This window comes from Apodemus sylvaticus, chromosome 7, assembly GCF_947179515.1.
Source record: "Apodemus sylvaticus chromosome 7, mApoSyl1.1, whole genome shotgun sequence".
Classification (NCBI taxonomy): Eukaryota; Metazoa; Chordata; class Mammalia; order Rodentia; family Muridae; genus Apodemus; species Apodemus sylvaticus.
This window is the reverse complement of record NC_067478.1, coordinates 106,072,261-106,095,987: the sequence shown is the minus strand read 5'-3', so window position 1 is coordinate 106,095,987 and position 23,727 is coordinate 106,072,261.

The following is a 23,727-nucleotide window of genomic DNA, read 5'->3' as shown; positions in this document are numbered from 1 at the left end:
CCAGAGTATACACCCTTGTGGCAGCTCACACTCACCCCTCCAACACAGCCCACTTCCTGCTTGGTGTGTCACAGGGTTGCTGCTCATGACTTCCCCGGGGATTCGAGAGGCCTGGGGAGGAAGAAGGAATGGGTGGGCGGGACCTAAGAGAAGATGGCTGAGGAGAAATGGAGCCGCGTGGGGGCCACGGCTGTCTTGCGTCTGCCTCTCTAGACCCAGACTGCACCTCCGGGCTAAGGCTGGCTGCCCAGGAGGCTGAACTGGGCCTAGAGTCAACAAGGGTGCAATGCTCGGGGACCACCAGCTGCTGCTCCCAGGGAAGCATCTGCTTCTCTCGGAAATCCACAGGGCTTGGCTGCCAGGCCTCGCTGCCTGCCCACTCTGTGGCTCTGTTCTCCGTCTCTCTTGTTCCATCTGCCTGCTCTACCGGCTGCCTGGCTCAGTTCCTCTTAGTCTCCATATTGCTTTCCCAGAATGCCCTCCCTCCATCCTTCCCCATGTCGCTGTCCCACCACATCTATGCTCCAAATATTAGATCCTGCGTATTGTCGTTGTCTTTATCCATCACTTATTTCTTTCCAGTTTCCCCCATAGTCATATTCATCCATATTCTCACCCTCCCTCTTTCTCTCTTTCCACCTCATGCATATTCAGGGCTTCTTTGAAACGTCACTTCAATTATTCTACATGTGAGAAGCCTAGATCTGCTTCATCGATCAAATGTCTTGGTCTCTAACTCTAGGAGCCTGTGTTAGACCACAGTCTAGACTGACTAAATGTTTGGAAGTCTACCGAGAGTCTAAATGTTTGGAAGTCTCTCCGAGAGCCACCAAAGCCCAGACTATTCTGCAGAACTTCCTCCTCTGATGTGGACAGAGCAGGCTGTCCAGTGCGGTGGTGAGGACTGCAGACAAACCTGACCACCTTGAGCAGTTGATGCGCGGCAGATCACCTGCCCTTAAAAAAAACCCGGGGAGCGCAGCCCTGTGAAGGAATCCAAGAGGAAGACTCTCTTGCTTCCAGTTTGCTTCTCCCTTAGCCAAATTCCCCAGCATCACTTTCTCCAGAGGAGCCAGAGTTGGTCCAAGGTGGTCAGAAGGTGGCCAGGAGAAAACGACATGGCTTGCATCCGGGATGTTTCTTTCTTTCCTTCACCTCCCAATGGCTCAAAGCCTCCAGCAGCGCCGCGCACCTCTCCTTCAGAAATACAATCGATTGTAGGCTCACATCCATGACAGAATTGCCTTCCAGTGGCATAGACTCACTTGATTCCTTTCTGGGATCCTTTGACAGCAATGAGCTGCTAGGTCTTCTCCTGGGAGCGCCCTAACACCTCCCCCATGCACACCAGCTTCCCCTAACCTAAGGCAACTATCTGGTTGCTCCTGAGAGGCCTTCTAGTTGTTACCCAACTTGGCTTTTCTTCTGTAACCTGAACTGTTGAGTTTCCACATGAACTTTTTAAGCCAGCGTCCTAATTTTCTGAAATTTCATTTTTCCTTTCTGTCCAGAAAAGTAAAAATCAGATTTAATCAAATTCTTCTTTTAAAAAGATCACTTTTAATCTGGGCAGTGGTGGCACATGTCTTTAATTCCAGCACTGGAGAGGTAGAGATGGGCAGATCTCTGAGTTCTAGGCTAGCCTCGTCTACAGAGTGAGTTCCAGGAATACATAGTGAAACCCCGTCTCTTAAAACAAACAAACAAACAAAAACAAACACAATCAACAACAACAACAAAAGATTAATTAAAAACATTCTCTGTGTGTGTGTGTGTGTGTATGTGTGTGTGTGTGTCTGTGTGTCTGTGTGTCTGTGTGCCTGTGTGTCTGTGTCTGTGTGCATGTGTCTGTGCAGGTTTGACCATGTATGTGAGTGTAAATCCCCGAGGAGGTCAGAGACATCACTGGTCCCCTTACAGCTGCAGACACAGCTGTTGTGGGCCATGTGGCATGGATTCTGGAAGTGGACCTCCAGTCTCCTGAAAGAAGAGCACGCGTGCTTCACTACTGAGCCATCTCCCCAATAATGTCACAAAAATGTACTGTGACTGAACTATCCAAACGGCCCCAACATCTGGGTCACTTTGCTTCTCTGCCTAGAGGTGGAGTAGGATGGGACAACAGAGAATCTTGTAGCCTTTTTGTTCATTTTAAGAAAAATATGATATTTTTATTAATTATTTGGGAATGTATTTTGGGGGGCTGGAGAGATGCCTCAGAGGTTAAGAGCACTGGCTACTCTTCTGGAGGTTCTGAGTTCAATTCCCAGCAACCACCTGATAGCTTGTGACCATCTGTAATGGGATCTGATGCCCTCTTCTGGTGTGTTTGAAGACAGTGACAGTGTACTCATATACATAAAATAATTTTTTTAAAAAAGTCATTTTTATAATATGCCCATGTATCAGAATAATAGTACTAGGTTCTTCCCTAGGGCCTATGACATGTCTAACCTCAGGTTCTTAGACCCAGTAATGGTGCCAGGCATGGGTTCTACGTCATGGAGTAGTCTATAAATGGAGTCATGAAATGTTTAGTTACTCCCATTAACATTCATGCCACTGCTACAGCAGCAGTAGGTGGTCTTACCTGGGCAGTTGTTGCCGTAACTCACAGGGTTTGCAGTTCAGTGACACTGAGGATTACTGATCACCTCTGTAGCATACACAGCACATTCCAGCACTGTGGAAACCAGCCAGAGGGGAGACACCTCCAGTTCAGCACCAGCTTCATTTGTCCACATTTTTTATGTAACTATGTGGTGTCTTCAGCAATAGAGTCTCCTCATCAAGTTCTGGAGGGCGGCCATGAGCAGCAGAGCAGTGACAGTAGCCTGTAATGTTTGGGGGCTTCTGACTTCCCACAGGCCAACAACTCAAAAAGGGGCAACCTGTTTCTGGTATTGGAGTTTTAATTTGCTAGCCTGGAGTGCCTAGTAAGGCTATTGCCCCTTGCCTTCATTATAGAATACTTCCATTTAAACTCTTTATATTTATATATGCATATTTAACACAATGTCTACAGCAGTCGATTTCCATACAACTGTTTGGAAAGGCCTTTAGTGTTAGTTATCGTTCTCCATATTCTCTCCTCTACCCTGTCTTCTCATCCTCCATGACCTGTAACCTTTCTTGATTTTTTATTCTCCTTTCCACCTTTACATCACTGTCATCCATCTCCTCTCTCTTGAAGGATTCCCTTCCATGGCCCCTTAGTAGTTTCCTAACCTTTATGGGTATTCCAAATGAAATATGTACAGCTAAGATTCAAAGCTAACATTCACACCTTAGAAAAAATACATGGCTTTTGTCTTTCTGTGTCTGGGTTCCGTCATGCAGGATGATAGATTCCAGTTCTACCCATTTACCTGTGAATTTCATCATTTTAATTTTCTTAACGACTGTGCAAGCTGTTATAATATCTCACTGTGCAAGTGCACTATATTTAAGCTGCCATTATGGTACTATTGTGTTCTTGCCTGAGCTCTGTGAACTGTGTTATTATTTGTTTTATATTTATTTTTTCCAGTTTCTTAAATAGCTCACAACCTTTTCCTTTTAAAGACTTGTTTAAGAGATGATTCAGTGGTTGAGCGCACTGGATGCTTTTCCAGAGGCCTTGGGTTTGATTCCTAGCACTCGTATGATGGCTAACAACCATCTACACTCCAGTTCTAGGGACTACAACATCCTATTCTGGTCTCTGTGGTACTGCACACACATGGTACATAGGCCTATATGTAGGCAAAAATCTTTGTTTTTTTTTTAATTTTTTGTGTACTTGTCTACTTATAGTTTATTGTTTATTTAAATTAAAATATAGCTTAGAGCTTTGTTCTTTGGAGATTTGCTTTGTCTGAGTGCGTTGTCTGCGTATATGCATATACGAATATATGTTTGTTTACCATACACCTGTAGAGGCCATAGATGGTGTTAGACCCTTAGAATTTGAGTTACATAGCAAGTGCTCTTAACTACAGAGTCATTTCTCTGGCCCTTGTTTCAGTTCTTTTGGGACAAGATTTCAAATGTAGCCAGGGCTAGGTTTGAATTTGCTGTGTAGCCAGAACTTCCTTTGTATTTCTGATCCTCCTACAGCCGCTTCTCCAGTATTGTGATTGCCGCATGGCTGCCCTGCTTAGCTATGTTGTGAAGAGACAGGAGAGAGCATAGGTTGAAACCCCCCAGAGGCCTTGGGCCATTCATGGAATCTCTGTGAGCCCCTCGTTCTTAGTTGTCAAGAAAGAGCCTAATAATCCCATCTCATGGTTTTGCTGAGGAGATTAGATGAGGAACTGAAAGTGTAAGGCCTCTCATGTTATGAAGAGCTCTAGAGAAGTTATTATGGATAGAGCAGATAGGAGTGTTCAGGCATCAGGACCAAAAGAGGCACTGAGCCGAACTCTCTATCTATGAGGCTTAATGAGGTATTCGGAGAAGAATTAAGGAACAGGAGACACTGCAAAGCCCCTGAGCCTTGGGAGCAGAGGAAGGCAGGTTTCCAGTTCTGCAACACCATTCGCTAAGAGAACCATCATCTGTGTCACAGCCTTCAGACCCTTGGACTGGGCTACAGAGATGCCGAACTTGATTGGCGTATCAGGGTATGAAGGTGAGGCACTGGCTGGGCGGGGCATGGATGGGTGTCTGCAGGAAGGATCCAGAGTCTTAGAGCAGCTTGGATTGTTCTACAGATAAGGAGGCAAAAGACAGATACCCCAAACAGGATAGCACTGTAAAATTAACATCCAATGTGGGTAAAAGAAATGTTAAAACATTAAAGGCATTAGAAGAATCCCTCATCCTTTCCTGCTGTACAAGGGCAGCAGGCTGCCTTTAATACCCCATCTATGTTACATCCTTGTGGGAGTTTTAAGTTCCTTTTGGACAAGAACCTTGTCATTTTGGATTACATTTGTGCACAGTGCCTTGCAGACAGATCCACTTAGTACATACTGCTCGACTGAGTGATTGGGAGAGAACAGGAACAAAGAGAAAGGGAAATAAGAGGTGAGATGTTTTTATATCCATTGTGAAGGAGACCAGAGCATCTGTGCTTTGGTACTGATTGGGGCACAGTTTAAATTTGACTCTCTGTCTGCAAAGAAAAGAAGTCCTAATATTAACAAAACCATGTCCTTGTATTCCTTCCATCTTGACAGTATCTGGAGGGGATAGGAACATCTGATTGAGGAGTGGAAGGTGTATCTGGCTGAAGGCAAGGAGGTTTGGGACAGAGTTAAGGCATTGCAGAGATCATGTGTGCATCTTAAAACGTTGCATTGAGTTAGTTGGCCCAATTACTAACGAAGATGAAACTGAGTCCCAAGGTCACACTGTTGGTCAGTGACAGATCTAGGACCAGAATGAGGATCGTGATTTCTAACCCCAAGTCCTTCCCCAAACTACAAATTATGTCTTAAGATTGATCCTAAAGAGAGACCTGGGCCCCTGAATCAGGCTGAGTTTGCAAGTCTACTTCCTGCTGGGAGACAAAAGGCTATCCTGAACTGAGTAAGTCTGTCACAGAGAACGAAGGTGTCATACTTAATGTTTCCCTCATTTTCTCTTTTCTGTGGTCCAGAGAGTGGCTGCAGGTATGAACATGTTTTCTGTGTTGATTAGTTTATGTCAACTTGACACCGGCTAGAGTCACTTGAAAGGAGGTAACCTCAATTGAGAAGATGCACCCTCCCCATAAGATCAGGCTTTGACTCAGTTAGGGTTTCATTGCTGTGAAGGGACAACATGACCAAGGCAACTCTAGTAGAAGAAAACATTTAATTGGGGCTGGCTCACAGTCTCAGATGTTCAGTCCACTATCATCATGACCAGAAGATGGCAGGGTGCAGGCAGATGTGGTGCTGAAGGAGCTGAGAATTCTACATCATGATTTGAAGGTATCTAGGAGACTCTGGATCACACTGGCTAGACTTGAGCATGTATATGAGACCTCAAAGCCTTGCTTTTATAGTGACACACTTCCTCCAACAAGGTTTTATCTCCTCCAATAAGACCACACTCCCTAATAGTGCTTCTTCCCATGGGCCAAGCATATTCAAACTGCCCTATGCCTAGAGGATGTTTTCTTGATCAGTGATTGATGGGGGAGAGTCTAGCCCATTGTTGGTGGTGCTGTGACTCAACTGGGTTCTATGATAAAGCAGGCTAAGCAAGCCATGGGGAGCAAGCAACCCAGTAGGCAGCACTCCTCTATAACCTCTTCATCAGTTCCTGTCTCCAGGTTCCTGCTCTGTTTGAGTTCCTGTCCTGAATTTCTTTGATGATGAACTGTGATGTGGAAACATAAGATAAACCCTCTCCTTCCTAAGTTGCTTTAGTCATGGTATTCCATGACAGCAATAATAACACTGACTAAGACATTGAAGTACATAAATCAGAGAAGAAAGTGTCTGACCACAGCTTGCATCCAGAACAAACTGGAGACAGAGGCCCTATAATCAGTCCCATGGTGACCACCTCCTTCAGTACTCAAGAACCCCACCCCCCATTTTCTTCTGGGCATATGAGAGGAGAGGGAGATAGGCTAAGAGTCCTATTCTGGCTTCTGGCTCTGTCTCCTGCTCTCCTGCTTGGACTGAGCCAGAAGGGTAAGAAGAATGGGAAAAGAGAAATAAAAATAGCCCGAGGATGAAAGCCTCCATCTGTTGTGTGGGCGAGGGGGCCCTGAGGAAGAAGGTGTACTGCTTAGAGTCCAAGCTCCGAAGCTGAAATGGGGGATTTCTGACTTTTAACAGGCCACAAGGAGCAGCCAAGGTCAGGGAGGACGGAGGATAGAGCAGAAAGGGTGCAGCCTCTGGAGCCGGTTAAGTTTGGGTATAAATCCTTTGTGACTGCACATTCAAATTACCTGACGTCCCACTGTAAAGGATGTTAATGCGATCAACCTTGTGGTGTTATTGTGAAGGGTAAGCAAACATGTCAGGATTCCCCGAACTACGAAAGCCCAGCTCTGTTCTTTTCCATGATCTCAGCCAGGTCCAGCTCTCTGCAGACTTTCACTAGGATATATGATCGAGCAGGCAACTTCCTGGAACGCTCCTTCTGAAGAATTCAGTGTGTTACCCTAAGGGACTTCTCCCTTGTGAGAGTCTCGTGAAGTCACTATCAGGCCCCTAGAACACAGGGGCCACATATGAGCGAGCACCTGAAAGAACTTCCCGACTAGAAGATGATGGACTACTGTTCTCAGAGCTGTGTTTCAGTTAGAGAGGCATTGAGTGCCTGGAGCTAAGCCCTCTTCTCTGATGCCTGTTTTATTCAGGAGACAAAGAAGATCACATTCATTTGGCCTGAGGAGCCCCTGATGTCTGCTGGCACATCAGGGAGAGGGAGATTTGTGAGCAGACAGGTACAAGCTTAGATGTGAGCTTTATTTCCTTGTGACTGTAGGATCCTTGGCAAGTGGTTCACCTTTCCAGGTCTCAGTTTCCTCTTCTATAAAAAGAGAATAGTACTTCACCTAAAGGTTTACTTTGGGGTCGGGGTGTAATTGAGTAGTAGAATACATGCTTAGCATGTGCAAAGTCCTGGGTTGAATCCACATACATTCAGGTTCTGGCAACACACACACACACACACACACACAGTCACACAGACGCCCCTCCACCCCCACCCAAAAGCTATGAGGATTAAATAGAGATAGGCACAATGTTTAATCACTACTCAGTAAACCCAACAAAGGCAGTGCTTTGGAAAGAAATCAATGCTAAATCACACAGACAGACCAGGGAACTCTTGGTCTTAGGACCCCAGTAAGACCCTCTCCTGCTTCTGGAGCCTCTAACTTCATCTCCTCCTCAGTGTAGCATAGATTTTAGCCAGTGACCCACCCACCTGGCCCCACCTCTTACCCTGACAACACCTCTCTTACACCTGAGCAAAAATCCCTAACCACTGTGCTTTCTTAATAGCTATGCTAGAAGTAACTAGGGGTCACCTTGGCTTCATGCTTACCTGGAGACAGGGCTGAGAACAAGAAGGTCTTTTCAAGATGGCTCTTGGGTAAGGAGATAGAGTTTCCAGGCAGTGGTCTCTGGCAGAAAAATGGGCATTTCTGTTCTGGGGCTGTTTCCCCAGCAGTTGGAGTCTTCTGCTGGGGAGCTGGTTCAAGTCCCACCCCTGGCCTTTCAGCTCCCTGGGGGATCTGCTCAGTGCCAACCCTTTGCCCTTAGTGCCCCATTACCAATTCACAACAGACCCTTTCACACCTCAATTAGCCACTTAGGGAAAAGAAAGCACAAGTGCAGGCTGGGGAACCTGTCCAGCCTGAGATGAATAGCTTCCCAAGCCCGCGGTTGCCATGGCAGCCAGCTGGGAACACCGTTTCCAGGGCCTAAGGCTCTCAGACATGCATGGAGGGAGGGGGGTGCTATGCTGCCCTGCTGGGCTGCCCACTCTTTTCTCCCACCCTGGCCTCCTGGCTGTCTTAGCAACAGCCATCCCTATTGCCATCGCAACCAGTGCTACAGCTTCTGCACTGGCCAGGGGCAGTATCTAGAGAAGCAAGGTGGGGGTATGGTGTGTGTGTGTGTGTGTGTGTGTGTGTGTGTGTGTCTGATGTGACTAGTACAAAGCTGGAGAGGAAAGGGAAAGGGAGAGGGAAAGGGAAAGAGATTTGGCAGTCTTAGCCACACTAAAATTTTAAGGGTGCTTCCTGATTATACAGAGAAGAGGCTCATCAACTTGGGCTCGGAGGGACCCTCTGTGAGCTGATTATTACCCTGAATTTCTAAGAGCATTCTTGTATATCTGGCTCTGTGTGGATTTTTTTTTTGATCAAAAAAATGATTTGTAATTTTTTTCTTTTTAGATTCTCACACATGACAAAGGTCCCTAGTAGGTAAGAACCTTAATTGCAAAGACGTGCTTTGCAGAATGATCTTGGCCTTGGCTGACAGCAGGCTTGGGGTGATGCTTAGGAAAGAAACGAGCATATGAAGGATAGACCATGTGGCACACTATCCTGGAGGCTGTTCCCGTCCACAGGGTCCCTACCATCCAATGCTTTTCCTGATGTGAACTTATGGGAGGGGAGAATGGAGTCTTGCTCCCAACAGCTCCTGTCATTATTCTATCGTTTGTACCCTTGCCAGGGGACAACTGGATGCCAGGTAATATGCACCTAGCAATATGACTTGAGCTCTCTCTTACAAGCACTGTCCATACTGTTCAAAGCCCAGGGGTGGTGGCAACAAGTTTCCTCCGAGGATAATTTTACGGTAATCACTATTGTGTTTACAAAAAAATCAAACAAAAACCAATCAGGGAAGTCTTTCGTGAACAGTGCCATACTACAGAAAGCTACTCACTATCTGGCCACTGGGATCCCTGTTCATGCCATAGCTGATGGCTGGTGGCTGAAGGCAGAGATCCCAGGGTGGTACCCCTGCAGCAGACAGATGGCATGGTGCCTTTGGGTACCCATGTGCCTAGGCCAGAAGCCAAAAAGAAGCTGCTTAGGAATCCACAGAGGTAGCTGGACCCCAGACTTCATTGCCAACAGTGGAAGGGAGGCAGGTGGAAGTGGAAGACCAGAGGGAAGGGCAGGAGGGTAGGTAAAGCCTTGGGGACCCCCTCCAAGAGGTATCATAGACCACACTGAGGGGGCGTGGCAGCCTTCTCTAGGAGGCTGAGTAATTTGTGAATTGAGAGCAAGCTTTATTAGTCACAGCAGAGGAGAAGCACAAGAGGTATTATCCAATCAGCTAATGGAGGGCTTCATGGTCTTCTAGAGACTTCTATAAGGAGGGAATTTTGTTCCGTTCTCTTTTTGCCCCCTCAGAAGACTCATGGTGCTGAGAGCAGATGGTGAGGGGGATGAGGATGGGCCCTTCTTCTTGAGTCACTTAGCTGCCAGGGTACTTTTTCTTATGACTCTGGAAGAGGTGAGAGTCAGATTGGGGAGGCGATACTGCAAATGACTGAGGGCCTAGTCAGAAGTCATAATCGAAAATGAGTACATGATGGAGGAGCGTCCTGGGGGCTGTAGCTGACTCAGGACTGAGGCTGGCTGGTGGCTCTGCTCTCCCACCTGCCTCACTTGCTTCTGGAAGAGGAAGGCTGCCTGAAGGAGGGGGCGAGTAATCCAGAGGCTGTTAAAGGGGCCATGTTTCTTATGGGAAGCTTTGGAGGTTCAGATTGAAAGAAAGATCTGTTCTGGTTGGAGATGTATTTCAATGGTAGACTATTTGTCTAGGATGCCCAAGGCCCTGGGCTTGATCCCCAGCATTGAACAACGTCTGTTTCCCCCTAAAAAACACCCATAAGAAACAAAGGGGGAAAATCCCACACAGGACACTTTGTCTAGTAGTAATTTTCTAATAATAATGTGAGAGGTTAAGGTCTTCCTTGAGATGTAGGGTCAGGAGATGGGGCGAGGATGGGTCATAGACATGCAGTGATGTAACCCCAAGGAGTGGAGATGCAAGTAAAGGGTATCCAAGTGTTGAGGTTTGCTCTTGCTGTCTATATAAGCTAAATATGGGTTCCTAAAGCCTAGAGTCTTCATGTAGACCCAGATGACCCTGCCCCCAAATTATTTCAGATTGGTAAATAAAAAGACCAACAGCAAGTGGTTGGGCATAATAGACACAGGTGGTGTTTAGCTTTCCCAGGCTTGGGGTTGGAGGAGGAGAATCACGAGGAGAAGGAGGAAGGAGAAACGCCCGTGGATTAGGTGAGCTCAAGAGATTATGGCTCTGAGGGCTGGCCAGTTGGAGCTGAGAGAAGCCCAGATGAAATATGGTAAGTACTAACTTGGGGCAATTAATAGGCAAGTAGATTCTAATAGCAGAGAGGGTAGATATCTGCCCAGCTCTTGTGCTACTTAAGGCTTATTGTAAATATAAAGGTTGTGCATGTGTGTTTTCTCCAGGTACTAAACGGTCAAAAGTGGAGTAGAAACTTGGATTGGGATTAAATAATTTCTCCAACACCCAGGGTTGAGGAACAGATGCACAGTCACCAGCCCTGGCTTTATTAGTCTGTAAAATGAGAATGAAATGTCTAGTTTATAGGGCATTGTTGGGAGGGAAGGACTCTGTGGTGGCGTTAATGTAACTCTCACCAGAGCTGGGAGACTGGGGTGGAGGTGGGGGGCTATAGATGCTTTCATCCTAGAAGAGGCCATGCTGATCACGTGTCTTCAAAGAAACAGCTTAGTTTTCTTCAGTTGATCTCTTCTCTCTTCTGAACAGAAGGGAGAAAATCCAACCAGTAAAACAGACCAGGTTAGGATGATGTGTGCTTGACACAATGGAACAGTAAATCAGACAATACACAGATGACCTCTAAATAAATGGATGAATGAATGGATAAGTAAATACATAAATACATAGATGACAACAGAGTTTATAATCTTTGCCTCTACCTTGGGTTGGTACCAAAACTGTATATCCCCTGAAAAATGCCCAGTTGGTTTTTAGGAGACCCAAATGGGTCTACTTTGTGTTTGGGGCACAGACATAGAAAGGAGAATTCAGGACGATGTAGATTTCAGGAGCATGAGGTGGAATGCTGAAGATCCTTTTCTCTGACTGTTTCTCTGTGGTCCCTATGACAGGGCTGGGGCTAGATCTTACATCTCATTTTCCATCTCAAGCCAGGGCAGTACCATCTCTCGCCCTAAGGGCAGCTCTCACTGTTTCCAACTTCTTTATTTTAAGAGATAAACCTGACCACTAAGAAGAAGAAAGATTAGATCTTGTCTAGTTGCAAGAGTGCCACATATTATAATGGATGTGACACACAAATGGACAAAATTGGGGATGTCACTTCTTCAGAAACACACAGTGACAATTCCATATTCCTAGGGCACAGCTGCAGATGCTCATAATTCCCACGAAGATCACCACTGAGGGTGACACTGCCCAGGGAGTCAGGGTGCATTCTGAGCTGTTCCTTCCCTGGTCCCTGCTCTTTGCTGTTGCTGTTGTTCATGCCTTGACCACCAGATTAGTCTTGGTTCTGCTGACTTGCTGGGATCTGGACTCTTATTGTTCAGGTCCAAAATGTTCATGCAGAGTCTCATTTTCTACTGTGTATTATGAAATTTGGAAAACCCAAGATAGTTCATGTTAGGGGCATATCTTCAGGAATATTGAGTGAAGGGTTATCAGAATTCTTTTCTGCAATGTACATCCGGAGCTTAGTAGCCATGAGAACCTTGACAGTTGGGTAGAGAGCTGTCAGAGTGAGTAGCCAGCGAACCATAACCTTTACTGCAGATATCATTAGAAACAAGGCCTTGGTTCTAACCTCTACTTAGAGGCATGCCCTTCCCCTGCAGGAGAGGACTGATGGGCCTTTCAGCCTCTTTTTCAGTTCCAAGCAGTTCTGTGCTGCTTTTTCCTAAGGTTGTTTTCTCATGTATTCCTTGGTTCCTATTAACTGCAGAGCAGGAAACATCTCTATCACTGGACATTTCCTCTTCACTTAACATTCAGGGGTTGCAGGCCTTTGCTGTTCATTGCATGGACAACAGCAATCAGCAATCAGCATATAGACTGAGCTGCTAATATAAGAAGTATGTTAGAGAGCTGAGTTAGCCTCTTCTGGAGAGAAAGTTAGCTTCTCAAAGGAGGGACTGATTGGCTGTCTCTGCCATTAGGGAAAGGAAATGGGAAAGGGTTTTTATAACGAGGAAACCTCCCATCCCAGATACAGGAGCAGAAAGGAAAGAGGAGAAAGGAGTTAAAGTGGGCAGAGGGCCCCATCATTCTGCCCATGCTGGGGCCTGGTCCTGTCTTCCATGCTAAAGACATTTCGTATTACACCCTCTGTTGGTGATTGTGACTGGTCCTTGAATCCACCTGCGTTGTATTTCCACAACCACCTAATTGTTGCTGAGTCTTGTACATCTAAGGCAGATAGTGTGCAATGATAGCCCCTGGACACTGGAAATTCAAGACAGTAAATTCAGATGAAGATAATATTTGAGCAAAGGGTGCAAGAGGTACATAACTATGGAAGATTTCCAATAGACATTTAGGACTCTGAAAAACTGAAGTGAGACCTCACGGGGTGAAGTGGCTCATTAAAGATATGCTTGCTCGTAGAAGATTATGGATAAAACTTTGGCCTTCAGCATCTTACCTTTTCTGTTGATGATAGAGTCTTCCCAAAGAGAACGCTGTGTGGAAGACATGGTGGTATAGTTTTGGTAAATGAACAAAAATCTTGCATGACAGCCGGTGTCTAAAACCCTTTGCTGGGTGCCTTGTGTTTGGCCCTACCAGTTATGAACATTCTAGGGTTAGCCCTGAGCTCACAATATAGCTGGGTCTCAGGGCTGTTGTGGTCATGGAATGTTAAACTTGGAGACATGCCGCTTTACTTTTTGGGTCACACCAGCCACTACAGAAGTCAAAGCTCTAAATAAGGACCAGGCTTAATTGGTAAAGGTCCTTGGCACGAAGTCTGATGACCCAAGTTTAAGAAGGAAAGACCTGATTCTCATGAGTTATCCTCCAACTTCCCCATATGTTTCATGGCATGTGCACATTCACATGCATGCACACACACATACACAACATACAGTTTTAAAAAGTTTTTTTTTTAAAGCTCTAAATGAAGTAAAAATGTCAAACCAGTCATTTCCTGTTCCTTCCCTGATTATTCCTGCACCCAGCCTAGCTTGTGATTTTCCTGGGGGTTTTGTGGTTCCCTGTGTTTGGACTTATCGTCGTCATGACTCCTACAGCCGATCGTGAGCATGCTTCACCGTCCTTCCCATCGCTGCCTCCACTGAGAACGCCTCCACTCCACCCGGCACTGCTTTCTGGGCACTGCACAGCTGGTCTTGTCCTTTCAGAGGTGTTGATCTACCCCCATGCTGAAGGATAATACTGAGAAGGCTCAGTGACACTGGAAACTTTGCTGTTGCCCAGAAGTGGGGCTGACATCCCCAGCAGACCAGACACTGTCTGGCAGTGTATATCCATCCAACGAAGTTCACTGTGCCAGTTACTGTGATGCTACGTGCTGGACTTCCTTGTCACCTAAAGCAGAGTCTATGCCCATGCTGGAACACCCTGTTTGAATGAGGAAACAGCCAGGCAAACAAACAGGTTCCCTGCAATGTGATAGACCTACATACGATCATAATACACAGGAGTTTAAAGAGACAAATGAAAGGACAGTCCCTAGTTTTCAGAGGATGTGATGGCATTGGAAAGGGAACAGCAATGGAGTAGAGTCGGAGGAAGGGCTCAAAGGAAGGCCATTTCTGCCTGAAAATGCCAGGGAAAGAGACAGGTGAGTGCCTACAGGCCAGAGCAGATGGTGGAAAATCCATCTCTCCCATGGAGGCAGAGTGAGCTGCAGAAGAACTGAGACATATATCTCCTTGGTTGGGTCAGGACTGCCCATGAGCAAGAGGGCATTCGGGCTACGAAGTTCCCCCAAACAAAGCTAAAGAGCCTAGAGTGAGGGGCCAATAGGACATTGGCTATGACATTCCTGTCACAATGTCTAACTCCAGTGCTATTCTACACATTAGGGAATGACCTCTGGTAGCCATACTTCATACCCTTGGATTTGAATGAGTGAGTTGAACAAGTAAATAGCAAGTGAAAATTAAAGAATAAATAGTAAGAGATAGATAGATGATAGGTATATAGAAAGAAAGACTATATATATATATATATGTATATATATATTATATAACATCTATTTCTTGCTATTTATTCTTTATATATTAAGTGCTAAATATTACTCTTTAATATATATGTATTTATAATATATACATGTATTTATATACATACGTATACATATGTATTTATATACATACATTATATATGTATATATACACACACACACACATATGGGAAGAGCACAAGCGAGCATCAGCCATCAAGTTGGGTGTTCAAATTACCTAGCAGAAATGGGCTAGGGAAACCCCGGTGTGTCAGTCAACTGTAGTTCCCAACAGGAAAAGTCGTAGGCAGAGCAGAGTGTCCCCTTTGGGTAAGGCCTCAGAGTGAAAGAACAAATGTCATCAGGAAGGGAACATCACCAAGTCAGAGGTGTCTGAGTTTCCTTCCTGTCGCTGTGGTGAAAAGCCCTGACAAACAGCAACTGGGGAAGATAGGGGGTCTGTTTTAGCTCACACTTCCAGGCTATAGTTCAACAAATCGAGGAAGGAACTTGTAGCAATTAGCCACACCCACAGTCAAGAGCAAAGGGAGGATGAATATAAACATGTGTCACAGCCGCCTTCACTAAGGCTCAGGACCCAGCTCAGGAAATGCAGGGTGGGTCTTCCCATTTCAGTAACTCAACTAAGAAAACCCCTCACAGGCATGCTCACGGGCCAGCCCAATCTAGACAATCACTGAGCCTCATTTCCCAAGTGGTTCTGGATCGCGTCAAGTTGACAGTTAAAGCAATCACAAGATCTTTATGAATTTCCTATATCAGCTGAGTAGGGAGCCCATCGAGGTAGCAAGCTGGAGTTCCCAGCGGGAAGAGTCCCAGGCTGGGCAGAGCACAGTGTCCCTTTGGGTGAGGCTGTCAGGTAAAAGAACAAATAGCTACAGATAGAGATAACACTGTCAAATTATGTGCTCACAACATCCAGGAGAAGTCAACCGGAGAAGTTGAGGCAGTCGGCTGGAGTTCCCAGCGAGGATGAGGCAGTCAGCTGACATTCCCAAATGAGCCTGGTCTCTATGGATGAGTGCTCCGGGGCTGAACTTCTGGGGGAAATTCTGGCTTCTCTTCCCCACTGTGGGCACTTTTATATCATGGGATAAACAAGAGTAACATCTGTTGAAGATAGTTTACCTTCTAGCTATTTTTAACGAGAGGATGTTTTTCCTCTTGGGACGTTTTGCTGTTCTTTTCCCTTCTTGCCACAGACTTGGGAAGAAAACCACCCCCATACAAGGGGCCTTGTAGGAGAGTTTAAGATAAGCATACTTGGGCCTGAAATGGGACGTTGGGAATAATTTTGCCTCTAGATCCAGCTTTTCAGTGAGCTCAGAACATACCCGTGTGGTGTACATTACAAGTATCTACGGCTCTATCATTACACCAAGTGATGTATTCCCCAAGCACAAACCCAGCAGCAAGAGAAACTTTCCCAGGGCGGGAGTCTCTGCATCACTGTCCCCCGAACCTGTTTCTGGAGGGATAAGGGACATCCAGGTTCATTTTGCAGTCACCCCATGCAACTTAGCTTTTCCTAGGCAGAGCTGGCGACAGCTTTTCAGTGTACTTGATTTACGGTTTATATCGTACACAGGTAAGTCCCTATTCTGTGCTTTAGCTTTGTCATCTTTTAAACTGTAAGAAACGTGCTTGAGTTTGTTTTTTACAGATTTTGGGAAGGGCAAAGACTCAGATTCTGGCTAGGTGCTCAGTGAGGCCAAAGTGGTGTTACTGGCACTCCCATTTGAACACAGCCTGAGCAAAGGCTTTGCATCCATAGGGGCGTCCTAAGGCCATCATGAAGAGTTCCTGTTGACTCTACTCCTTGAACTTCTGGGCTGGCAGAATAGCTTGCTTAGGCGATGCTTGAGATGGTGTGTGTGTGTGTGTGTGTGTGTGTGTGTGTGTGTGTGCATGTAGGTAAATGTGTGTGTGCATGGGATGCATGCACAACAGGAGTATGGAGGTCAGAGCATGACCTCTCGTGTCAGACTTTAAATGCCTTCCACCTTTTACTTGAGACAGGTTTTCTCATTGGCTGTAACTTATGTTGGTCAGGTTAGCTATGAATTTCCAGGAACCTGCCAGTCTCCGCCTCCCATCTTGGCACTGTTAGTATTGTAGGCACACACCACTGAGCCTGGATTTTAAATTTTCTTAATTAAATTAATTCCTTGGCAACTTAATGCATGTATATAATGTGTTCTGATTACTCTCTCCCCAGCCCCCTCCCATCTCCCTGTCCTCCCTGTCATTTGCCTTTCTTCCCACAAGTTCCTCTCCTGGATTCATGACTTTTGGTTTGGTTTCTGTGACCCACTTAGTCTAACTAACTAGGGCATTCTGTGTGGCCAAAGGATTTGACTCTCCTTTGGAGTCTGGCGGGGTCACCAGTAGGTGCACAACTAAAGGCAATGACTTCATGTCCTTTACAATTTGTCATCAATACGTAGTTCATCGGTGAGTAGGGTCCAGAGAGTCCCTCCTCCATGTATGCCTGGCTAATGACCAGCTTATTCTTGTGTAGACCCAACACAAGATGATGCTGTAGGCATCAGCAGCAGGTGTGAATTTAAGATATTACTCCCTGCCCAGAAGAGGGTATTTCACAGCCCTTCTTCCTATCCTCTAGCTTGTACATTCTTTCTGCTCTCTTTTGCAATGCTCCCTGAACCTCAAAAGGGACAGTATAGATGTCCTGCTTAGGGTTGAACATTAACCACCACTGTTCTCAGCACCCTGCCCAGCCATGAATTTCCCTGTCCACTGGCGAGATTTCTCTGTCCACTGGAGAGATTTCTCTGCATAACGTCAGGAGCAGAATTTATCTTTGAGAATTTGCATAAATATTTAGAAGGCAGTTTGATACTCTGTCAGTTTAGCTAAACAATAGTATTAAGTTAGAGCTCATGACTTCCTCCAAACCAAAACCTCCAAGCTTTTTATGTGGGTTTTGGGGATCTGCTTTTATGTGGGAATCAGGCAAGTGCTTGATTAAGCCAGCCTCTGAACCTCAACACTTGGGGTTTATCCCTCCCAAAAATCCATTTTGCTTGGCTTCTTCTTACTGTAATGGAAATACATATAGTCAGAGGAGCTGTGAGTCAGCAGGGGATGGGATGGACAGCACATGGCCCCATGGCTTCTGGAGTGGCCATGTCCTCCTTGGGATCTGAAGGACCTGTTGTTCATTCCATCATTTTTCTACTAGCTTTTTTCCTTTTTTTTTTTTTTTTTGAGACAGGGTTTCTCTGCATGGCCTTGGCTGTCCTGGAACTCACTCTGTAGACCAGGCTGGCCTCGAACTCAGAAATCCGTCTGCCTCTGCCTCCCAAGTGCTGGGATTACAGGCGTGCGCCACCACTTCCCGGTTTATTCCATCATTTTTCAATCGGCATGTACTACTTATATTTTAGTCACTAAGAAATGTAGTTTATATTTACATTGTAAGTCTTTCAGGAGAAGAGTAGATTGACACACAGTAGGTTTCCAATAAATAATTGTGTTTTCAATGGTTGATAATTATAATCCCAATTTCTAACCCTAGCCCTGACCCTAACCCTAACTCTAACCTGTAATCCTAGGATTCAGAAGGCAGAGATAGGAGGATTGCTGTAAATTGGAGGGTAGTCTGTTCTCCATGACTAATTCTACATCAGCCAGTGCTACCTAGTGAGACCTTGTCTCAAAAGACCAATGAAACAGCAGGAGCGGTAGTGGAATACACTCTTAATTTTAGCACTCAGGAAACAGATGCAGGAGGATCTTTGGGTTCAAGCCCAACCTGGTCTACTGAGCCAGTTCCAGGACAGCTAGAGCTGTTACACAGAGAAACCTTGTCTTCAAAAACAAAAACAAAACCCCAAAAACCAAAAGACCAAAGAAAGGAGGAGTCATCAGTCCTAGCCATCAGGCTTCCTAGATATGCGTGACCTAAGTTATAAGGTTTTATTTGCAAAGCCCAGTTCCCCCTTAAAGGGAAGTGTTGTGTCTGTGAATAGGTCTGCATTTTATCACTCCGTCTCCTTCTAAGGATGAGGACACTGAAGCCTGGAAGGGTAAAAGCACAGCGGGGGCGGGGCTAGGATTCAGGTAGTCTGGTTTGCCATCAACCAAGTCCTTTGTTTCTTGCTGAGAGCAGAGTTTATAAACTGGGCCATAGATCAGCATACTGAGAAGGAAAACTGTTCACAGTGACACAGCAAGTAAGAGGCAGAGCCAGGCAAGGAACCCCTGGACCATCCTGACGGTCATGGCACCGTCACTCATGCCAGGCAGACTATGTGTCCTTCCCAGTTTCAAAGAACAGAGGCATTGTGAAACAATACGCACACACATCTGCAAACTCCATGCAGCTATTCAGAAAGAAGGTGGCAGCTGCAGTGGCCTGGGCTCTGAAGCATGGGCACACCTGATCTCTACGCCTACACCTATTTCTTTCCATTCAGGAAGGAAAAATGCTCACAGACATGCAGTTCAGATTCCATGGATTCTCGTGTGTGTGTGTGTGTGTGTGTGTGTGTGTGTGTGATACATAAGAGTCAGGGGGTAATGAAATTAAAGGTCTTTCTTCATTCCTATCAAAGGGAGCTCACTGCAAGGTAGTTAAACTATGATGATATTTAGGAAGGCTTTCTAACCATACAGAAGCTACCCTGGGATTTCAATGCAAAGCCATTCAGCATAGCTGCTTTCCCACCAACTGTCTGCTATGATACTGTGGAAGTAAATAGCTGAGCTTCAGGAATAACAGTTAAGGGAGAGAGACATTAGGTAGTATCAGCAAAGGAACAGATTTTTCTTTCCCTCTTCCACTTCTCCCCTCTCCCTTTTCTCCTCCTCCTCCTCCCTTCTTCTTAGAAGGTAGGATCTTGTTACATATCTCTAATTGGCCTCACCCATCCTCCTGTCTCAATTTCCCTAGTGATGGGGTTACAGACATATGCCTCAATGCCCACCATAAAAAATGACTTTCTTAGCTGGGCAGTGGTGCTGCTTACCTTTAATCCCAGCACTCAGGAGGCAGAAGCAGGTGGATCTCTGTGAGTTAGAGGCCAGCCTGATCTTCAGAGAGTCCAGGGCTACACAGAGAAACCCAATCACGAACTGCACTGCCTCCCCTCCCCCCAAAAAAGATTTTTTTAATGTATATGTGTGTGTGTGGCATGTATGGGTATGCATATGTATGTCCATGCACATGTGGATGCCTGAGGCTGATCTTTGAAGTTTACTTTTATTGCTTCCTATCTTAGTCATTGAGACAGGGTCTCTCAGCTGAACCCAGAATTTGCCAATGTGGCTAGCCTATAGCTTGCTTCATGAGTCTCTTGTCTCTGCCTTCCAAGTACTGGATTTACAGATAGATTGCCACACCTACCTAGCATCTGCATGGGGTCTAGAGATCTAAATTCTGGTCTTCACAGTAGTGGTGTTCTGGATAGTCTTATGTCAACTAGACAGAGGCTAAAGTCATCTGAGAGGTGGGAACTTCTGTTGAGAAAATGACTCCATAAAGTAGTGTAGTCGGCATTTCTGTAATTAGTGACTGATTGGAAGGGCCCAGCCCCTTGTGGGTGGTGCTATTTCTCTGCTGGTGGTCCTGGGTTCTGTAAGAGCCACCCATACGGAGCAAGCGCCCCTCCGTAAGCGCCCCTCCGTAGTCTTTATATCAACTCCTGCATTCGGCTTCCTGCTGTTTGAGTTCCTGTCCTGACTTTCTTGATGATGAACAGTGATAGAAATATAAGCCAAATAAACCCTTTTCTCACCAACTTGCTTTTTAGTCACAGTGTTTCATTATAGCAATAGAAATCCTCACCAAAACAAGTGGGGAGTACCTTATCCACCGAGTCTTTCCCTAAACATCCCCAAAAGGTGCTTTAAAAAAATAAGAAAAGGAATGAGATAGCAACTATTAAAATTGACAGAAACAAGATTGTTTGCCAGGTGGCAGAGGTGTCCTGTGTGGCGAATAGGTCTATGATGACAGCCGTGCAGATACAGAGTACTGACAACAATACTCTGTGTTACCACAGGCTCTGGCATTTGTAGGATCTCTCCAAAAATACACATTTATTTGATCATGTTGTGACCCTACAAGATGAGTCAGAAGTTAACGTCATTTTATATGTAAGAAGAGTGGCAAATTTACATGGGGAAGTCAGGGAAATGTGCCTCTGGTGTCAGTCTCAGAGCTTTGGACTACTGTGGTCTTGTTCACGCCAGTGCTGACAGGTCTGATAGGCGGACGGTACAAGGAAGTGGTGAGCTTTCTAGACCCTGGAGGGCAATGCTGAACAGGTAATTGGTACAGGAAGACCTCGCCATGCTTCCAGCCGAGTGACCACCTTTCCGTAACAAAATTAACATCTGTCACTGGAAGGAGCAGATGATCTTCCTTCCCAGTCATCAGTCCTGGACCTAAGTGGGGCACTGAAGATCTGGGAGTGAGTTTTGTAGTAGAATCAGTGTCTCCCAGTCTACGTTGGCTTATCTGATATGTAATGAGAGCTAAGGTAGTCACGTGCTCCTCCGGCACAGCATCTACCTTGGCCAGGCAAATATTCAAATCCTTCCCTCTCAGCAGCAAGCCCACAAACCATGGTACACACAGTGGCACTTGTCTGGTGAAAGGCTTGCTTCTTTTCCCATATTTTCTTGTCTTCCTCCAGCTTCCCTCTCTCTACCATCCCACTGGGTGAAAAGCTCTTCCCATTAGTCATAGCAGGGGCTTTCTGTGAATATGCATTCTGCTTGGATCATAATCTCTATGTGGTGCTCAGGAATCCAAGGAGCCGCCTTGAGCAACAGACAAAGGGCCTTGTCAGATGCTTGGAAGTGTAGGAACTCTATGTAAAAGTTCCTTTTGTTTGCCTGATATAACTATCATCTCCAAGACATCCTGCCTCTGTCTGTTAACCCAGGCCTAGTCCTGGAAGCTTCTAGCCTTTGTACAATATAATCTAGGCCTAGACTGTTTTCAGCCACTTCGACTTACTGCTGAATATGCTCATGCCTTCTAGTTCTTTCTGAACTCTATTGCCTGGTTTAACTCAGCCGTGCTAGCTCAAATGGCTCTCCCTACTGACTGGTTCAATCTGGCTTTGCTCTCAGCCTCTGACTGGATTGCTCTCTCTGACCTCTAACACTAGCAATCTTTTCTAATCTGGTTCCTTCTCCTTCTCTGACTTGTTCTGTCGTCACCTATGTCTAGCTTGTTCGCTCTCTGCAATCTGTCTCTGTACAGCTGTAATACTGCCCCTCCCTTTTATGCTGGCTCTCTTTCCTCTCCTTGTGAGAGTTCGGCATAGCCTGTTCTGTCAAATCTTTCTCTGATTCATCCACTTTCTCTGCCACTCAATTAGACATCATTTTCCAACATGGGTGCTTCCTTCTACAAACTGACTTTACCTTCATTGCTTGGGATTAAAGGTGTGTACTAAGGTTGAGCCACACCATAACTAGAAACAGGTTTTTCCAGTAAACAACATGATCTCAGGGGTTACAGTGCGATCAAATGTCCTGAAGCAAAGACAAGCTCAGGGGCTTGTGATTCCGAATCCAGTTCTTTGGCTTGATGGGTCTGGCTTGTGTTAGAGTTGGTCAGGGTCTCAAAGATTTTCACTCCAGCTCATTGCTTAGCAGGAGGGGGAGCTGCAGGTTCAGAGCCCTTGAGTAACTAACCACTTACAGTCCCTCTCTCCTCCAGATGTCCCTATGGTCCTAAATCCCTATTGGATAGTCCCACCCCTACTTTTAAATGTGGTCACTCTCCAGCTAGCTCTCTCTTCTCTAAACATCTTACAGGGAAAATGCCTTCAGTCCACCATGGAGAATGTGACTAAACTATCTCTTGACCATACCAGAAAGGACATGCCCTTCCCCGCAACCGCCTGGGCAGTCTGCTTTCTGCCCTATTCCTTAAGCTTTTTAAGTGAAGAGAGAGGAAGAAGGTTTCCACTCATATTTGTTTTCCCAGCAGGCAAGGTTGACTCCTCCTGTACCTTCCCCTCCCTTTCTCTGGTCTAGCCTTTTCTTGCTGAGGTGAAAAAAAAAAAAATCACAGCTCCTAAGCTTGCAAGCCACATGAGCCCAAAAGTCAAATAAAGGCCAGTGGAGAACTGGTTCTTGGCTTAATGACCCCCAAAGTAATATCTTTAAAAGCTTTCTCTCCATTTCATGCCAAAGTTCAGTTTGATTTATTAGACTAGAGCCAGCCTTGGCTCCAGACATTTAAACACATCAAAGAGTAAAGATGAGAGAGAGAACAAGATGAGGACCTTCCTATGTGGGCTCTGGAGGATAAAGATACAGCGGGGTGGGTTTCGGGGAGGGGGGAGTTCCCCATATTTTCATCATGGATCCTCAATATGTGGGCATAGGCATCTTGGAAAGCACCCAGAAAACTGCCAGGCTAAAAATACTTATAAAACAGCCTTGATCAAGGAGAAAGCAGAGATGAGTGTGAGGTCCTCACGGAATGTGTGAGACTCAGCACGGCAGCCAGACTTGGTGCGTAGCTTAGGCTCCTGGGCTAGGCAACTGAGCCCTCCATAGTCAGTTGGGCGTGGCTAGTGAGAAGTGTGCCAGCCTAGTGCAAGAGTGTGGGAGGGGCATCTAATGAGCACCTGTCACCTGTTATGTGGCCTAGAACTACATGTGTAAGGACACAACCACTATTTGGAAAATTGAATGTTGCTGAATGGCTTTTTTTTTTTTTTTCATGCTGTTTCGGTGAAAGTTCACGCCTTCAAAATGAACTAGTGGAGTGCCACTTATTGCATTATTCAATGTTATATTAGCCATTAAGAATGAATACTTATAGCTGGCTCTGGCGACACATGGCTATAAATTCTAGTATTCTAGAGGCTGAAGCAGGAAGATTGCAAGTTTGGAGGTGGTTTAGGCTATCTATTAAGACTCTGTCTTAGAAAAACAGATGGAAATAAATATGTAAGGTAAATAAAATAAAAATAATAAAAACCTGTCACCAAAGAATAAGTACCCTTTTCAGTATTCTGCATTATTTCTTCCTATAGATCATTTTCCCACTTT